This window comes from Phacochoerus africanus, chromosome 9 (assembly GCF_016906955.1).
Source record: "Phacochoerus africanus isolate WHEZ1 chromosome 9, ROS_Pafr_v1, whole genome shotgun sequence".
In the NCBI taxonomy this organism is placed as follows: Eukaryota; Metazoa; Chordata; class Mammalia; order Artiodactyla; family Suidae; genus Phacochoerus; species Phacochoerus africanus.
The window spans coordinates 110,352,427-110,371,141 of record NC_062552.1 but is presented as its reverse complement, the minus strand read 5'-3'; positions in this window follow the sequence as shown (position 1 = coordinate 110,371,141).

The following is an 18,715-nucleotide window of genomic DNA, read 5'->3' as shown; positions in this document are numbered from 1 at the left end:
GATCTTTATTTTATAGCAGCTATAAAATGCACCAATTTTGAGATGAGTTATGATTTTACATTGAGTTGCTGAGACATGCCATGCCATGCATAGGATGAGTAATAGCAAAAAGTGTTGGTTCAAAGGAGCACGAACTATTGGTACAGTGAGATAGGAGAAGTGATGAATGAAGCTGGAGAGGTGAAATGTAATGGAATAAACCAGTAACAGCATGGATGATCCAGTTAGTGACCAGAGAGATGTTTGCAATAGGAAAAGCCTTATAGATACAGTGGATCAGTCCGCCAAGGTCAAGAGGTAATCCAACATGGGAAAGATCAATATGACTGTAAAATCCTGTGGCAATGGATTAAGAGGATGTATGAAACAAGTTGCTGACTTTTTAACTCACTATCACCTTTCTCCATCTATTTGCCCTCTCATAAGATTAATTACTCATGTTAATTTCAAAATCGATAATTGCTGAATATGTACATACATACACACACACATATATATATGCATATATATACACACATACATATAGATATATATTTGCATTTTAGGATAAATAACACTGAAGACTTTAGTCAAGAGCATGTCTTTCATTTTTGCTCTAAGGTTGGGTTGCTAGATCTCCTAGTGATAGATAATTCCAACCTTAACGAATTTCCATGATTTTTTTGTTTTTTTTGATTTGGGTATAATTTTAGTTTTAATCTTCCAATTCTCTCAATACTGTCCATATATTCTATAGCCAATGTTCTGTGATGCAGTTGGCCTTAATACAAATTTTGCTGTGAGGATGAACTTCTAGTAATAATACTTTTAAATGACTAGTACTTTTATTTATTTTTAAATATTTTGTTATTTTTCCTTTTTTTGGCTGCACCTGCAGCATAAGGTAGTTCCCAGGCCAGGGGTCAAACCCAAGCTGCAGAGCAGTGACCTGAGCAACAGGTAGGCAATGTCAGACACTTAACCTGCTGCGGTGGACCTGGAGCGAATTGTCAATGCCACAGAGACAAGGAAAATCATTAACACCCCCCCCCCACTGTGTTACAGAGGGAACTCCTGTGACTAGTACTTCTAAATGACTGGTACTTTTAAGAGACTAATATAGTATAATTAGTATAATATACATAATATAGTATAATTTTCACTATAACACATCTTCCCATAATATTTTGCTTTCTCCAGTTTCAAAGGGCACATGCTCCTCATAAGACATAGACAACTATAATTCTGTAGATCAAAGCATCTAGCATATGATAAGAGGCTTATGGTCTCCATAAGATTCTATGGTTAGAAATTTATATATATTTATATCTAGCTGATCTCACGAGTTTCAAAGAAATCTCTAAGGATTGAAACTTGAAATGCATGTACTATTTTTTTTTTCTTGGTCCGTTGAGAAATGAAACATTCTTAATTATTTCAAGCCCATATAGTGGTGTACAGTATAATTAACTCTGATGTGTGCTTCACACCCAATTAGAGGGTATTTTAGCACCAAAGTAATTGGAGTCAGCAGCACCTGGGAAGTGTAATCAAACAAGTTTATCACCACATAGTATCATCCTATGATCCTCTGGACTTTATGTTGCACAAAAAAGGAATGGTCAAGACATCTGGGAAAATATTGCTCATTACTGAAATTTTCCTAGGGCCTAAATCCAGTTCAAGGTATTCCTGTTTATTTAAAAATCCCTAACCTTTCGCTCCAACTTCATAACCCATGTGTTACTTTTACTAATGATTTCTTCTTTATTCATCAGGATAATCATACAGATTCACTTTCTTTGGTTACCAAGGATTTGTAACATTTTCTTGGTAATGAGGAAAATTTGTTATTTTTTTTTCTTTGGATTTCCTAGGGGATCAAGTTCAAAACTGGAGTTGGGGATACGGCCCATACTCTGGAATTTTTAGACACCGCCAACCGCAGGTTTCCAGGATCCATACTAGAGCTTGTGTCTCAGAGTGCAGTCATGGGCATGCAGAGAGGGAGCTTGTTAGAAATGCAGATACTCGGATTTCACTCCAGACCTATTGTCTCTGCACTTTATGAAGATCCACAGATGATGCTTAGGCATGTTAACGTTTGAAAAATATAGGACTAATTGCAGCAAGAAATCCTCCAGGATGGATCCCATGGATTGCTTGTCTTTGGAGTCCTGGTGGTGGCAGAATGCATGACAGTACGGATGGAAGGAAGGTAAGAAGGAGAGAAGGAAGGAAGAACAGCAGACAGGCTGTGTACCTGGTAGGCATGGGGCAGGTGCTTCAAAATAGATGGAACCTTCAGGTACTATCTGAACACAACTGGTCTCCAAGTTCCCACCTCTTGCCTCCATGATCTACCTGTAGTAACATGAACATCTGGCTTTAGAAGACAGAGCAAAGACAAGGCCACAGTCATCATTTTTCTTTTTTTGATATACCAGGGACCAAGGGCAGGTCACTTAACCACACGTGCTTAAATAAAGACTTTTTTCATCTCATTGGGATTTTTTGTTCCTGGTTTGAGTAACACGTCCTGAGAAAATCCTGGCAAAAAAAACAAACCAAAAAAACTCTTCTCAAGTAAAAAGGAAAGCACACTTTGCTGCCTTACATAGGAAAATCCATTTTTTCTCACAGCCACGGTTTTATAAAAGGGAAACATACCAGATTTCTGTAAATCCTAGTGTTGTTCCTATAGATAAGTCAGGCTATTTTTTTTTTCTCCTCTCCAACACATTTTGGGTTTTTTTTTGGGGGGGGAGGGGAGTATACAATCATTTGTAATTATGTTAGAATATTTCATTTCTACATTAGAATCCTTTAGGTGACTTTTAATACTACACTTTGGCCCAATTTTAAAGCATTCACTGGGTCAACTACTCAAAACTATACTAATGCTGAAATTAAACTTAATGGAAGCTGAGGAAATGCTTCTTGAGAATTTAATGCCTTGGCCTACTCATTTGCATTTTTATTTTTTTTAATTTGAGAATCTACTGACTGATAGACAAAAAATATAAATATAAATATGCATTGCCTTTGGGAAAATAATGTATTTAAGAAAATAAAATGTGGACACAAATTGTACAAATAGAACATAATAAGTGTCAAGAGAGGCTCTTATGTATCAGAAATAAAGAACTACTGGCCATTGTGTTGATGAGCAAGGGGTTCGCATAAGGAAGATAGTGGAACCCAAAGGATTTTAGGGCAAATGCCATCGTTCATTGCTTGGAAAATAGATGAAGGATTTGCTTTGGCTTTTTCACACTGTTTATTGAGCAAAACACCTGAACCCTTCATAGCTAAGCTTTACTACTTTAAACATCACCATATTCAATCCCTGAACACATGAGGTAGAATTATTGCTGAGAGATAGAATTATAGTTGGCAGACAGAAGAAGAATCAAAGAAAATCTTCTATAGACTCCTGTAGTTTCAGACAGCCTCACAGTCACGGTGACCAGAAAACCAGGCAGTGAGAGATGTATTTAAAGCTATGCATGTCTCAGCAAAATAGCAAAATCTACTGAGAAGAAAAAGTTTTGTTTCATGTGACAGTCAGGTATTGTGTGGGGGCAGAGGTGTGTACCCACATTTTATTTAAAGAGCAAATATCTTTTTTTGAAAAGAAAAATGACTTTCCAATGAATTTAGACTCTTACAGATACATTTTTTTTGGGGGGGAGGGTATATGTATCACCCTCTAATCAGAAGCCACATGTTTTGTCTTGGCAAATCCCTTTCAGTGATTTTAATGGGAAGAAGGTTCATAAACAAGTTCCCATTACTTGCCTCCTGTTGTTAACTTTGCTGGAAGCTAAAACGGTGGTTTCCAAGCGGTACGGTTTTATTGTCAACAGCATCTTCCGTTTCTCATTAGAAGAAGGAGAAAAAGAAAACAAACAAACAAACTAGAAAAGACATCCAAGGCTTTGGGCTTTGCACCTTATGGACATCTCCACAAGGAGAAATCAAAATTTCTAAATATTGATCTTCATTGTAGAACTTTTAACTATTGATCTCCGTTTCCCCGTCAGAAGCTTGCAATTATGCCATCCTAGGCAGATCCTGGCTAGAAGGATTTCATATTTAATCAGCTCTTTGAGGCAGAAAAGTGTTAAAATCTTATTGGACCGCTCACCGTTTCCTCAACCCGTATGGATTTGCTTTCCTCTTCAACTACAGAGACTCTTACAGTTGGAACTGGGCAGCCTCTGGATGTCTTATTTCTTTGACTCTTTTGCCTTCAGAGTTCTAGCTCTTCCTCTCTTGACTTTCCAGATTTGTGAACAGCCGGAGCAGATTTTTAAAAACCCAACAGTGCTTGGCCAATATAAACTAATTTTCATAGAACATCAACACACTTGCTCTGATCTACAATTTCTTTGGGTCTGACATCTCCATTCCCCTTCTGTGCATGACTCAAGGCACAGACTTAATATTCTGAGACTCCTGGGACACCATTCTCAGAAGCAGATGGGCCAATAAATGTACACAATATCTCAGAATCCAAACAGAGCAGCAGGTTTAATTTTAGAACCCATTCCCCATGAAAATATAGAATTTTAACGGATGACTCATTGAAGGGCTCTCCAAAACTTTAAACATTGAAATATTTCAGTGATTGTGTTTGTGTTGGGAGGGGTCATTACTGGTAATAGAATATTCTAGACTCAAACATTCATAGTAGGAAAAATGTGGGGAGTTTAGGTATTTATCTGAGTAATATGATTATTTAATACACAAGGGAAATATTTTAGAAACCCTTAGAAGAAAGATAATTTCTCACCTTTTTTTTTTCCCCCAGCTGGTGTGTAGATTAAGTGCGAAATGTGACATTTGGGGACTTGCTCTTCAGAAGGTTCATTGCTAACAAGGCAAGAATCTGAACGCTTCTCTCATTTGATATACAGCTGTTTAAATAGCGTAGGCTTAGACCAGTGACCTGAAGGAACATTTGCACTTGAGTTTGCTTCCTCAAAGGTTAAAATAAAAGTTTTACTTTTAAATGGTGGAAAAGGGCACTGTGGATATCCTCTCAACAGAAGGCATTGAAGAGAAAAAATAATAATGTTGAATAGATTTGAGCACCGACTTGCAAAAGATATTCCTACATTTCTCCTCTGCAGCCACCTTCTAATATGCAGGGACCTCTTGCAAAGGTGGAAAATATTTAATTAGATTTGTGAAAATATAATCTCTCTCTTTCTCATACTACCATTGACTCTCTTAGGTTTTTTTACCTTCAAAAAAAATGTCGATACTTTACTCCGGGTCTCTTGGAATTAGTTTGAAACGGTGCCTTTGTAAAGAAAATTTGCTCTAGTCACAGAGTTGTGTCAAAACCTTTAAAATGGATATCCCAACAGATATAATTAAATAAAACAGGAGGCAGCTTTGTACCAAGGCTTCCATATTTGTATTGTTGTTTCTTGTACTTTTGACAAGGGGCAAACCAGCTATCTTCTGTGGGTCTAAGTGTCCACAGATTGCTAAGATCCTGTATAAGATTACATGTTTATTCTTTTCTGGGTTTAGGGACCCAACAGACCCTAGGAAGACATCTGTAAATACTTTCTATTGTGCCCCTTGCTACTTTGTGCCTAAAATTCTAAGCTTTTCCTACTTGCCAGGCATCTTTAATTAATTTTTTCCCCTTCAATATTCTTTCCTCTGAAATTTTGATAGTTCTCATGAGTAATGGGATGATATTGTATTCAAGTTCCTAGCTGTCTATTAGCTGAATTTATAATTGAGCAGGACCTTACAGGATCTTCCCAGGACAGATTCCGCCCCCCCCCCCATGTCTTCTACCTACCTTTGGTCTGTAAAAAAAAAATATTAGCTAAAGAATAACTTTAATCAGAGAAATGGAAACCAAAAATATAGAGGCAAAGAAAAGAAGTCAAATAGGATGAAATAATAACAGTAGTCATAAAACCAAGTCAAGGACTTTTAGTTTCTCCTCAAGGGCTGTGGATAACATTCTGAGTATATCCTAGCCCCCCTAAGTAGAAGAAGTTAACTACATGATGATCAGCTTGTAGCATGACACAAACTGCACAATTGTGAGAACAGTCCTCAAAGAAAATAGGAATAAACGGATCTTGGAATTAAAGATTAATTGTGCTTAAAACAATCAAGATAATGCTGCTCAGACCACCACATGACCAATTTTAAGATGACTTTCAGAGCTAAACTGTGCTATTCTGCACATAGCCCACTCCCTCTACCTGTTAACCTATGAAACTCCCCTTTAAAAACTCTGATTGCCAGTGGGGGAGCTGGTTCTTTGCAACATGAGTCCACCTTCTACCTAGCCTTGCCAACTTCCTCAATAAAGCGATTTTTACTTTTACCCAGCACTCATCACCTGATATTTGACTGATAAGTAGCTGAACTGAGTTTAGCAATAGTTTGATAAAGTCTCTGTTCCAATGCCCTGGGAAGTGCATGAAGGCTGACATCCTATTCCTTCAATGAAAAGTTTGTCCTTAGAAAATAGAAATTTTGATGACTAACATAAAATTTGTAATACCCCCAGAAAGCTGGCAGAAGGTAAAACTGGAGCATTTGCTTGAAATCACAGTGATGATTGAGACACAGTGAGATGGGCTTACTTATTCAATGTTTTTAGGAAGGTACATTGACATGACAATTACTAAAGTAAAAGTAAGTCAAGAACCCTCAAAAGGTTCATTAGCTTTCATGAAATTATTCCACTTCCAGCAGTCTTTCCTCAGGAAATAATTAAAAAAATTCACGCAATGACTTATTTGGTACTGATGAAGAAAAGAATAATAATGCTCTTAATAACCAAGGTCAAATTTAATTAAGTGCTTGCTAGGTGTTGCCCTGTGAAAATTATTTGACATGCCTTATCCACTTACGCTTCCCAGCAAAGTGTTATTTCTATACTAACTTTAACAATGGGGAAAACTAAGTGTTATTTCTATACTAACTTTAACAATGGGGAAAAGGAAATTTAGACATTTTTAAATATCAATTTTAAGTTAACACAGCTAGGGAGCTGAGGAGGTAGGTTTTATGACCCAGGTCTGGAGCTCTTGTACAGTGCACATCCTACACACATGTACATGGAAGCCATGGGCTGACCCTAGAGGTCACATTCGTAACCTCCACAGCCAAAATGCCTCTGCAAGAAAGCTCACAGCTATCTTTATCCAAGAGCTCCTCTGCATTGCCCTGATGAGATGCTACTTTTAAGTTACTTAGAAAGAATTGAGGTCTGTATGACAGGAGGTACTGAGAGGAGCAAAAGACTAGGAAATGTTATCTCTTGGTCAATGGTAGGGATAAATTCCCTGGTCGCCTTGTGGTCAGTAGAGCTCTGAACCTAATTCTGTGCCATGAATTGGGAGTGGAAATGATGCACTTCTCCTCCAGGCTAGAGCATTTAATTACCACTTTGGATCCTTGGAGTGCTCTGCCCTGCTCCAGCAAGCTGCAATTTTCCAGATTGTGGCCTCTCTGTCTGTCTTGGTCCCAGCATGAAGACGACAATGATGTTGGACAGAGCCCCAGTCAACACACACGTGGAAGAAACAAACCTTATTCAGCCAAACCACTGGAATTTGAAATTGTTTCATACCACAGCAATTACTTAGCTGATCCAACTGGAAGAAAAGAATGTTCTATCCCACAGTCTACTACTAACATTCTGACCAACATTCGAGCTTCTGATTTCTTGTCTGTAAAATGAAGCTATTAAGACCATTTTTATAGGTTTGTTGCTAAGATCACATGAGATAAAGTACTACACCGATAGAAAATATTACTGTCAGATGCTTTGCTACTTTATAGTTTCTATAATTGCATTATACAATAATTAGTCAAAATTGGTGGAAATTCAAGGTGTTTTTGTGGTTATCTACAGATTATTGATGTGTTTAAGGCCTAGAAATATATTTTATGTTTTCTAACATTGAACACAGTGATCTGGTACTTTCCTTTCATAAAAACGATTCTTTCTTGAGCCACGGTAAATAGGATGATGGGATCTAGCATCTAGATGAAAAGCTCACAAAGTGGTAAGCTATCATGAACCATGGATTCCAACATGAACATTTGACTGTTGTTTGAAATAACAGCTTAACGCCAATCAAGTTATTGGTAAAATTTATATAAAATTTTTAAATTATAATAATAAAATGATTATGCTCTAAGTCCTACATTTTTAAAAGATTAAAAATGCTAAATTACATTTAGAAGATTAGCATAATCTATTATCTGAGGGTACATTTTTCATCTTAAATATACTGGTGGGGCATATCAGGAAGTTATCCTTTTTAGCAATGAAAAATTGAGCTTTTTCTGAAAAAAAAAAATTCTGTCCAAGAAAGCTTTCAATTCTGTGATATATCAAATGGTTAAATCAATTAAAAATTGTTTTTTAAAAGAAAATATAGTTAAATTCAACTCAACAACTGCCTTTTAGTGTCTAGTATGGGTTGTATCCTTTGTTAGGTACCAGGGATTCAGAGGTAGAAAAAACAGGCAAGATTTCTGCCTACAGGTGTATTAGAGCACATAAAAGTTAATGAACATTATGGAGCTCCCCGTGGCCTAGTGGTTTAAGGATCTGGCATTGTTACTGCTGTGGCGAGGGTTCAATCCTTGCCTTGGGAACTTCTGCATGCTGTGGGTATAGCCAAACAAAAAAAGTTAATGAACATTAAACATTTCATTACAAGTGATACAAACTTAGAAAGGGCTATATTTTACTTGTTAAAAGGTTTTGGGTTTCTCCTCCAACTGGCTATAGGGACGTCTCCATGTATATAAAAAACTGGTTCTTTTTCCCCCCAGGTTTACAGAGATATAATTGACATATAACACTGTGTAGGTTTTCATAAGTAAGACTGTAAAATAATTTCCACAAAAACGTTAGTTAACAAACCCATGACTTCACATAGTTACAATTGTGTGTGTGTGATGAGAACTTTTAAAATCTACTCTCTTTCAACTATCAAATATAAAATGTAGTACTGTTAACTACCGTCATTGTGCTGAACATTACATAAAAAGGTATTTATCCTACAAGTGGAGGTTTTTATCCTTTGAGCACTTTTATCCACTTACCCCTAACTTCCCCTCCCCCTGTTCCATTTCTGTATGTTTGGTGTTTTAGATTCCACATATAAGTGAGATCATAGAGTCTTTGCCTTTCTCTCTGACTTATTTCACTAAGCATAATGCCCTAAAGTTTCATCCATGTTGTCAAAATGGCTGAATTTCCTTCTTTTTTATGATTGAAAAATATTCTGTTGTTTCTATAAACCATGTTTTCTTCCTTTTTTTTTTTTTAATCCACTCATAGGTTGTTTCTATGTCTTGGCTATTGTGAATAATACTACAATGGACATAGGGGTTCAGATGTATCTTCAAGACAATGATTTCATTTCCTTTGGATATATATCTAGGAGTGGAATTCATGGATCAATGGTAGTTCTACTTTTATTTTTTTGAGGAAACTCCATAGCTTTCTATAGCAGCTCTACTAATTTTCAGAGATTATGAGTTTTAATTCTCAAATTTTAAAACAAATGGTCAACTTTCCCTGCTGAACCTAAGTTTATGTATACTTCTTTAAGTAGCAATTCTATAATCACTAATATATAATTGTATATATTGTATAAATATTGCTAATATATAATTTGTAATATATAATTTGTATATTACAAACACCCTAACATGAAAATTTATATTTATTGTAGATGATCTTGAGAGCATTGTACTTACTTAGCCTTATAAGTATTCTAATTATATCTTTGCATGAAATTAAATCAATAGAAAATTGTGTATATGGACCTAGTTAGCTTAGGCCTTGATTCATTTATTGGTGCTTCAATGTAATAGCATTGGTCGCTATCAAAAGCTGATCCCAGAAATAGCCAAATGAGGCTCACTTTAGTATTTCCTTTTGAACTAAAGTTAGTGATAGATTTGCTAATAATGCTTCCTGTGTATGATTCCATGTGATGAAATCCTTTTCAACAATGTGTTTAAACCAAAAGTGTGTATTCCTGGTGACTTGTAATCAGTAGTTGGTGTCTGCTCGTATATTGAATATACATTAATTTGCTTATATGTTGTGATTAAGATGAACACCTCGGGTTGAGCTTCAGTTTTAGAATATGACAGTAAACATACTTCTTTTAAATATGACAGTAAACATACTTCTTAGAATATGACAGTAAACATACTTCTTTTAAATATGACAGTAAACATACTTCTTTTAAATAAATGTTGTATTAATTTCTGTGGGATAAAAATTTATATAATTCATTATAGTTTATTTTTTTCCCCAGCTGCCAGGAAGCTCCAATTCAAAAACCAAGTGGTTGATAATATTACTTCTGTCATCCACAGTGTCTGAAATGTTTACATTGCTCTTTAATTTATGGCTTTAATATCCTGTTCTTATTCTAATCAGAATTGTTTTATTGAATATACTTTTTAACTCGTATCGTCTCTAAACTATATTGTAGTGAGAAGAGTTATAAGGAAATCAATGAAATAAAGTCACAATGTACCAAACACTTCATTTTGCCATTTAGTCATTTTTATGTTGGTTGTTAACATTGGCATGAGATTTTGAAATATTTTAACCCACCATGTGGTTTAACATCCTGGTACCTCAAGGCATCTTGACACTCAGTAAACTTTTAACACCCAATCATTACGTGAAATAAATAAGAAAAGTCGCAGCTAGGCAGCTTAGACAAAGGTAAGCCAGAGACGAAATTAAATCTTAAAAATGGTACTTTTTTTTCCAATGGAAGAAAGAAAAAGTAGCCGCAGATATTATAGTAATTGATTTAAAATGACCCAGGGTCTGTTCTGTTGAAGAGGTGGATTTCACAAGTAGAAAAGATGAAAGAAATCCTCTCGATTTTGGAATTATGGCCTAGCTTTTGTAACTCAAAGAAAAAGCATCACAAACTGAGTCGCCAGCTGTTTTGTATCTCAGGTAGCAATCAATAATTCAGGTAAACATTAACTCGGAGTAAATCCAGTATCTTGTTAATTTCACTTCTGCAGCTCTGAAGAGGCCATTCTTTTTCTTAGGAAGACCCAGATCTATTTTTATCAGCGCTCTTAACAAAGTAAAAGCAGATGCCCGAACAGCCTGGCACGCTCCCGGAGAAGGTCACATGTGCCCCTCCTGTTGTGACCAGAGCACTGGGTAGCTTCTGTTCTTTCCCTGAGACCCCTGAGACCCACAGGTACTTCGGATCAACTTTCAGCTCTTTTGAAACACAAATTTCCAACCCTGGACAATGTCACGTGGCATATTCCTTGATGTCACTAGTGAGGCAATTTATAGAGAGTTAAATGGATTGAAATTTTATTTTTCAGTAAAATAAGTCCTCAAAGATGAGAATAAAAAAAAAAAAAACATGAGTTTTGTGGTTCTTTAGAACACACTGTCTTTTGAGATTTCGAAAAACAAACGACATCCGCAAAGATTTTCTTCTAGTTTCTTCTTCATCAGAATCGTATATACTGCAGCTATTGTCTCATTTCAAATCTCATAGTTTCTGCCAGTATCTACCATTCATGTCAACATGCAGATTGCTACCCATCCTGCTAGTGCAAGTTTCAGGAGAGAGAATTAGCCATCTTTGGAACTTATCAAAAATTTGCCAAAGTGCAAATAGAAATAACCAAACAAAAAGGGGTTTGCTGAAATATTTCCTTGAGGTTGGTGTTTGAAGTAAAACTCTTGGCACCCTTGAAACTGGGAGCTTATTATTGCTCTGATGAGTCATTTTTTTAGGTGATGCAATTTGTATTTCCTCCTTGTCTCCTTGTCTTTTTTTTTTTTTTTTCCATAGCGTATGCATCATCTCCATTTGGCTTAAAGTAAATTCGGCTATGAAAGGAGTCAAGGTTTTGCTAACATCCACTTTGTTTCTAGTAATAACAGTTTCCTTTATGAAGGCTCTTTTCACTGAATGAAACTCATAGCAGAAAGAGGATGACATAAGATCCAATTCCATTTTGTTATTAAAAATCAAAAGAGCTCCTTCTTCTGAAATACCTACACATTTTTTTTTTTTTGTCACTTCTGCTCAGCTAAATGATGGCATGTTCCCGATTTCTCAAATCTGCTTCCAAGTATCCCCAGTATGGATTTCAGAAGTACTGCCTGATTTCTTAAGCCCTGAATGTCTGGTAGCCAAAGAATGGTGTTACTATTTCTTTTTTTTTTTTTTTTCCTAGGGCCACTCCCACGGCATATGGAGGTTTCCAGGCTAGGGGTCAAATCGGAGCTGTAGCCACCAGCCGACACCACAGCCACGCCAGATCCAAGCTTCATCTGTGACCTACACCACAGCTCATGGCAACACTGGATCCTTAACTCACTGAGTGAGACCAGGGATCGAACCCTCAACTTCATGGTTCCTAGTCAGATTCCTTAACCACTGAGCCACGATGGGAATTCCTGGTGTTACTATTTCTAAAATAAATAACAGAACCTCAAAATAGAAAAAGAACAAATTCTGAGACAAACGGAACCACGTAGTACTTGCTTCCATATGTTCCCCCCATGATTCTTAATTATTCCAGGCTTCTTTTCCCCTAAAGTGTTTAATAAGAATTAAAAAAAAAAACTATTATTAACTTTGCTTTAGCATCTTTACCAAAGTCCAATTTACCAAATTATACAATTCACACGCTGTTAAATACAATTCAACAATTTTTAATAAATTTAGAGGGTGTGTAATTATCATCACAGTCCATCTCTAGAACATTTCCACCATCTTCCAAAATTTCCTGGGGCCCTTGGAGTGAGCTTCCATATGGAGCATGAGGCTAAGAGGGAAAAGAAGGTTTTCCTCAAAAGTCATTGCCATTATGAGGACTGTATAATGGCCGGAATGAATGCTTGGGCAGTGAATTTACAATGAACTCAGAGGAATTAAAGGTATTATGTTGAAGAAGTATTTCTAACTTATCATATGTAACCAGGCAGGAGATGGGAGGGGCTGGAACTTCATGGGACCCTCAGATGAAAGATAATTGAGCGTGAATTTTTACACGGGGTGAATGCTGTCCCAAGTACTGCCCTAACCCCTGTAATGTAGGTTTATTTGCGCAGTACACATAGTAAATTTAAGGGCTAGTACCAAGACTATCCCCACTTCAGAGATGAGAAAACCGAGGCCCAGACAGAGAAAGTAAATAAGCAGATAAGGGATGGAATTTGGATTCAAACTCAGGCAATCTCACTCTAAAATCCATCCAGTCACTGACTACTCTCAACTTCTCATCAGTGTCACCTGCGTTACAAAACTAGACTAAATAAGAGGTAGACATTTTATAAGCTGGAGCCAACTAAGCAGTAGTTAAGGTTTGGGGGCCCAGAATAAGCAGACAAGGAAAAAGGCTCCCTTGCACAGTGCTAAGGCTGTTTCATCCTGGCTGCTCTACCAGTAAGATGGTGTCAGTGCAACGGTAAAAGTTTGGGTGACAGCAAATGGGGAACATTAGATGGGGAGCAATAAAGCTAGCAGGGGGGCAGCAATTTTGCATCTTGGAAGATGTCTTCTCTGGGCAGAGACTCTTGCCCTCCTTTTCTGCAAACAAACCAATATCCGCCAGTGATCTTGCCTCCACGTTTGCTTGGGGTTTCCTATTCTCCTTTTTTTCTGGATCTGCTCAATTAGTATGTACATTTTCTTTGCCTCCCCCTCTCCACTCAGTCCTCTCTATACTCTTTTTTTCCAGATGTGTGACAACCACTTCTGGGGCTCTAAACAGATTTCAGACTAATTTGTTTAATGGCTATGTGTTCTTCTTTTTTTTTTTTTTTGCTGATACTGGAGGATTTTAGAAGTCTAAGGAGACTTCGTGGAAGCTGTTCTGTGGTAACTTGAGTTCCAAGTTTTGAGAATATATGTCCTGGCAGCTTTGTGGATTCAAGTCCTTCCTGGAGTTCAGAGCCAAAATGGGAAATGCAGCTGGGGCAGATGTTCTGGACTTCAAGTTGCCTTCTTGGTTTTAAAAGCTGAGGGCTTCAAATCCTTTAAGGGTCCCTGCAAAGTGAATCCAGGTGAAGTGATGGGAGCAGCCCTTATAAATGCATTTCCATATACTCACTGGCCTGGCTGTTAGGATTATTTTGGCAACAGTTTGTGAAGTGGCAGCATATTTGATACCTAATAAGTGAAAGAGGAAAAGGAAAGAAAGATGTTTTATTATAGACAACAACAAATGTACATTAGGACAGTCCTGGAATGATGTGTAGGCTTGGAAAATCTTGTTTAGAGAAATGATTCACTCATAATAAATGATCTCAAAACATCACAACAAAGTTGTGCCTTTCAGGAACAGATGGAAAAGAATATCCATTCCAATTATGTTTCTTTCCAAAGAGGTAAGTACCTAGCTCTTATTAACTTTTATCAGTCAAGCCACATCAATATAAAATGTGTTTCTGAGGCCCAGGAAATCCCTGTATAGAAAAAAATTAGGCTCTTACCCATTTCATATGCACACAATTCTCCTTTTAGCACAGCGTTTAATTTTAGCTCTTGTTTTCTAAGATGAAATATGCCTTTGCTGAGAAATAAATGCTATAGAAGGAATTATCCAGGTTTTTTGCTTTTTCTCTTCGTTTTTAAAGCACAGTTACAAAATTTCCCTAATTGTTGCTTGAATAATCACACCATATTTTGTAAGAATAACTCCATCAGTTATCACTTTAAAATTATAGCCTGTAGTCAGCATGCTGAAAACAAATATAACAAGAATATGCGAAACAGTGAGTTAAACTAGCATTTATTAGGTACCTTCAGTGTGCTTGGTTGTATGTTGTATACCAAACTCTCTGGACCAGGAACAGTAGATCTGGCCTCTAGTTCTGATTCCCTTCCTAGCTCTGTGGTGGTAAGCATGTCATACAACTTTCAGTTCCTTGGTTGCTTCATCTGTAAAAATAATTTTATTTTATTAGGGTGCCTCTAGATTGACTTTGTAAGCAGCGTAAATGAACTCGGGTTAATTTAAACAGAGGAGAGATGCATCAGTGGGTGCAGATAAAGTTAGTTCACAGATCCCTGGGGAGCACCACAGACCTGGTCTTGGAAGTCAAGGAGGTAGAAACTACTTTGATAACCAGGCGGGGAGCTGATGCCATAGAGACTGCATTCTGCTGACTTTGGGCAGGGACTCAGCCATCCCGGACCACTGAACCAATCAAAGCTCACTGCTAAAACCACCAGTGCTGCTGCTTCTTGGAACTAAATGTAGCTATTACAGCTGCCATCACACTTGGCTACAGGGGTCCTGAGCAACCTCTGCTTCCTGTGTCCCTGGTCTGGCCCAGGCATGTCTGATTGACCTGGCTAGGGTACCATGCCTACGTGTCAGCGGCAGAGTGAGGGTAGAGGTGGGGGTGGGGTAGGGGGCACAACGAAAAATCTTGGTTTGCTCCCTCTGAAAGGTAAGAAATGCTCCCAATATGAAAAGAGAGTTCTGGCACTGCACAACCAGAAATAAAACATTTCAAATGACAGAAACATTGCAAATTCTAGCATCTTCTAGAATATGCATAATAATTTGGAGGATGATGTTCCTGAAAAAGTCCTGTTGATTGTCTGTTGTCCTGTTGTATTTCTTAATTGCACTTCATGTCACTCTTATTTATGTCCCAGTTTATAAGATAAATTATAAAGTCAACGTGCTTAGAATGAATGGCATCGTTTCACATATTAGGAGTAGATATTTGCAATTCATGACTATATTTATATAGAATTTTGTTTATCTCAGATTGAGTTTGTCTAGCATATTATATTATGCTAACAACATTCTCATGTGGTAGCCAGGGCAGGTTTTATCAGCTCCCTTTTGTAAAGAAGGGAAGAAACTGTTACTTGACAAGGGCATTTGATGCTACTCTCTGCATGGCTGAGAAGGCACCCGACCCACACCTTCTGATTGCTCCAGCCAGGATCAAACACGCTACCTTCACAGTTATTAAAGTGAAATCACACCTTTAATTCATGAGAGTTGCCCCAGGAAGACAGAGTGAAGATGCCTGCAAAAGTAGGAAGCTGAGATTTCAACTTCCATATTCTGTGATCTAATCAAGAGCTTCACAGCTTGTGTGTGTGTGTTGGGGGGGGGTGTGTGTGTTCCCTCCATGCTTGGATGTGATGAATGGGTGCTTTTTCAGTTCTCCAGCCTGATTGGGGCTGGCAGCGGCAGCATTAGCCTCAGGTGAAAATGAAGTATCCATTCTCTTTTGTATTGTGTGGTGTGCCCTGATTTGAAAACGCTTGGGAGGTATTGTTCTAAGCAATCAAGCAGAGATAGTCTCATCTACTTGAGAGCTTGAATGTATTCATGCAACATCTATTTATTAAGGGCTCAGATGTTCCAATGTAGTGCTGGGTTGATACATTAAAAAGGTGAAAACACTCAGCTCCTGCCCATGGTTAGTGTGTTGTCCACTGGGGGAGGCAGCCAGGCGCAGGGGCAAACTCTGATCAGACAAGGATGATCACAGTCATAGGTCTACAGGGGCTGCAGGAATACTTAGAAAAGGCTTTTAGCCAGGTTTGGGTGCAAAGGGTGCATGGAAATCCTCCCAGAGTAGCTGGTTTTTGGAGTTTTAGATGATTTTTACTTGAATCTTAAAGGCATGCAAGATTTTTTCTTTTTTTCTTTTTGAGAATATTTTACTTTTTTAATTAAAATTTTTATTATAGTTGATTTATAGTGTTCTGTCAACTTCTGCTATACAGCAACATGACCCAGTTATACATGCATATTTCATAATACATATGTACATATTTCATAATACATATGTATTTCTTTTTCTCATGTTATCTTCTATCATGTTCTATCACAAGTGATTGGATATAGTTCCCCGTGCTATACAGCAGGACCTCGAGGAGGAGACTGTATTCCATGCAGAATGAGCAGCTGCATGAAGGCATGAAGCTCCTAGAGGCCTCTCTCCTTTTAGGGCATGCAAGACCCTTCACCACACCCCAAGAGCAGGTTCAAGGTGGGTAGCGCTCAGAGACCAGACAAGGAGGTCCCAGGTCTTGTATGACCTTCTAGATCATGAAGGGTTTTCCATGCTAATATCTCTAATTCTGTAGTAATATATAAAACATAGAATTTTTCTATTTAGTTTTCTTTTTTTTTTTTGCCTTTTCTAGGGCCTCTCCTGCGGCATATGGAGGTTCCCAGGCTAGGGGTCAAATTGGAGGTGTAGCCACCGACCTATGCCAGAGCCACAGCAATGTGGGATCTGAGCTGCATCTGCGACCTAAGCCACAGCTCACGGCAACGCCAGATCCTCAACCCACTGAGCAAGGCCAGGGATTGAACCCGCAACTTCGTGGTTCCTAGTCGGATTCCTTAACCACTGCACCACGATGGGAATTCCTCTATTCCGTTTTCTATTTCAGATGATAATGGCTTAAAGGTTGGCTCAAGTAGTTACCATGAATATACAAATAGAAGTTAAAACCTATTCAGCATTGGCTATGTGGTAGCAACTGTCCTAAGTAATTTGTAGCTATTCAATAACTGAATCCTCTTGACAACCATATGAGGTAAGTATTATCATCCTTATACTATCAGTGAGGAAATTGAGACCTAGAGATCTTTCTATGTGTTAGGAGATTGAACTCATATAATCTATTTCCCATATCTTTGCTCTTAAAGACCACACCCTAATTACAAGATTATATTTAAGACATCTTCATTATGAGGATGTGTTTCTTCTGTGAGTTCATGTGAATAATGTTATTTTGACTTATTTGGAATTCCAAGCAGTAGAGAAATATCACTCATGCTTCCCTGTCATCAGCCTTACTATTATTAAAATAAAGATTTCAGGAGTTCCCATCATGGTGCAGTGGAAACAAATCCGACTAGGAGCCATGAGGTTGTGGGTTCTGTACCTGGCCTTGCTCAGTGGCTTAAGGATCTGGCGTTGCCCTGAGCTGTGGTGTAGGTTGCAGAAGAGGCTTGAATCCTGCATTGTTGTGGCTGTGGTGTAGGCGGGCAGCTACAGCTCTGATTCAACCCCTAGCCTGGGAACCTCCATATGCTGCGGGTTCACCCCCCCCCCAATTAGCAATAAATAAATAAATAAATAAAATCTTATGAATAGAAAGCCTATGTCCCTGTCTCCTAAAAAAGATTGTTTCCTCAATGGCACCAACTGCTCTGAGCTTTAGTTTTTCATCTACGAACCGAAGATGATAATGTATTATTGTTAGATGCTTTGGGGGCAATTGATATGTACATAGCTTAGAAGGTAATATGTGAAACTGAATCTGACACTACAGAGTAACGCATTTGCAATGATCTCACAATGCAGCCTAATGGGACTTCTACTGAGTTTTTTTTTTTTTTTGTCTTTCTTTTTGCTATTTCTTTGGGCCGCTCCCGCGGCACATGGAGATTCCCAGGCTAGGGGTCGAATCGGAGCTGTAGCCACCGGCCTACACCAGAGCCACAGCAACGCAGGATCCCAGCCGCGTCTGCAACCTACACCACAGCTCACAGCAACGCCGGATCGTTCACCCACTGAGCAAGGGCAGGGACCGAACCCACAACCTCAAGGTTCCTAGTCGGATTCGTTAACCACTGTGCCACGACGGGAACTCCTGGCAATCTTTTTTTTTTTTCTACTGAGTTTTATTTGTAAAACAAAGGAGAATATATTACTTTC